Consider the following 1,721-nt stretch of genomic DNA (forward strand, 5'->3'; position numbering starts at 1 on the left):
TAGACAGACTTTTTTTTTTTTTTTTTTTTTTTTTGATTAACGAAGAAGTATTTTATTATTTTGCTGCAAAGCTGTTGCTTCACCATATAAAAATAGCACCAGCAAATGCAGTGTATTGCAAAATCAAGATAGTGGTGTGTCATCTGACACTGTACAAGCAACAAAAACCCCTTCACAGTTATTTCCAATGGAAAGATCATTAAGTATTTCATCCCAAATCCACGTATGGATATATGCAAATTACAATATTATATAAGGCTTAAGAATAACAGCGTTATCTTTGAATTATGTAATTTTTAAAACTAGTTTTTACCATGGATAATTTAATGAATTCTGAACACTAGAGCCTAGTCTAAAATCTATAATCATTAGAAAGTTAAAGGGCATTTTCCTTCATTAGCAGCGTTAACAGTAGTTTTCTTCTTCTCCATCGGTAATGCTAAAAGTTGCTATTCTAAGTCTTCTATCCACCACTAATTTAAGACAATCTGCTGGGTTGCGGTATTTCATACTAGTTTATTTAGGGGTTCCATTTTTCACTCCTCAATAGATTTGATGTATTTCTCATATGCTTCTTCACTCATAAGTTCATCTAGTTCTGAAGGGTTACTCAGTGTCATCTTGATCAGCCAACCATCTTCATAACAAGATTTGTTTACAAGTCCTGGATTTTCTGCAAGAGCTTCATTAATTTCAGTTACTTCTCCTGATAAAGGAGAATAGAGTTCACTAGCAGCTTTCACACTTTCCAAGCACCAAACTCATCTTGTTTGTTCAATTTTGTCCCAACTTCAGGTAGACTACAGTAAACAACATCTCCCAATGCTTCCTGTGCAAAATTGCTGATTCCCACTGTTCCAATACCATTTTCTGTTGTTATCCATTCATGTTTCTCTGTGAATTTACGCACCGAAAGCAGAGCGGGTCGCGTGCGCAGTGTCCGGACGGCGCCCGCCCCCAACTGGCGGGGTCTCAGAGGGCAGGGCGCGGCGGGGGACGGGACCGCGCGCAGGGTGCAGAGCAGGTCCCGCACGCTCCGCACCACTCGCAGCGCCATGTTCGCCGACAGACTTTTTTCTCTTCTTCCTTGTTATAGACTGAATTATGTCCCCCAAATTCCTAACCCCCAGTATCCCAGAATGCAATCTTATTTGGAGGCAGCCCCTTTACAGGGAAGTTAAAATGAGGTCATCCACTCCTCCAAAGAAGACATTCACGTGGCCAAGAAACATGCAAAAAAGCTCAACATCACTGATCATTGGAGGAATGCAAATCAGAACCACAATGAGAAGCCGTCTCATACCAGTCAGAATGGCAATTATTAAAAAGCCAAGAAACAACAGATGCTGGTGAGGCTGTGGGGGAATAGGAACACTGACACTGTTGGTGGGAATGTAAATTAGTTCAACCACTATGGAAGACAGTGTGGCCACTCCTCAAAGACCTAGAACCAGCGATTGATCCAACAGTCCCATTACTGGGCATATACCTGATATGGTTTGGCAGTGTCCCCACCCAAATCTCATCTTGAGTTACACTCCCATAATTCCCACGTGTTGTGGGAGGGACCCAGTGGGAGATAATTGAACCACAGGGGCGGTTTCCCCCATACTGTTCTTGTGGTAGTGAATACGTTGCATGAGATCTGATGGTTTTACAAAGGGTTTCCTCTTTCACTTCTGTCTCATTCTGTCTTGCTGCTTGCCATGTAAGAAGTGCCT

General features: G+C 41.9%; 1 pseudogene; it reads right to left on the reverse strand.

Moving 5' to 3' along the window:
• Window positions 1-232: 232 nt before the first annotated feature.
• Window positions 233-1,057, reverse strand: LOC117086280 (annotated as a pseudogene).
• Window positions 1,058-1,721: the final 664 nt, after the last annotated feature.

The sequence above is a fragment of the Trachypithecus francoisi genome, unplaced genomic scaffold (assembly GCF_009764315.1).
Source record: "Trachypithecus francoisi isolate TF-2019V2 unplaced genomic scaffold, Tfra_2.0 Lachesis_group1, whole genome shotgun sequence".
In the NCBI taxonomy this organism is placed as follows: domain Eukaryota; kingdom Metazoa; phylum Chordata; class Mammalia; order Primates; family Cercopithecidae; genus Trachypithecus; species Trachypithecus francoisi.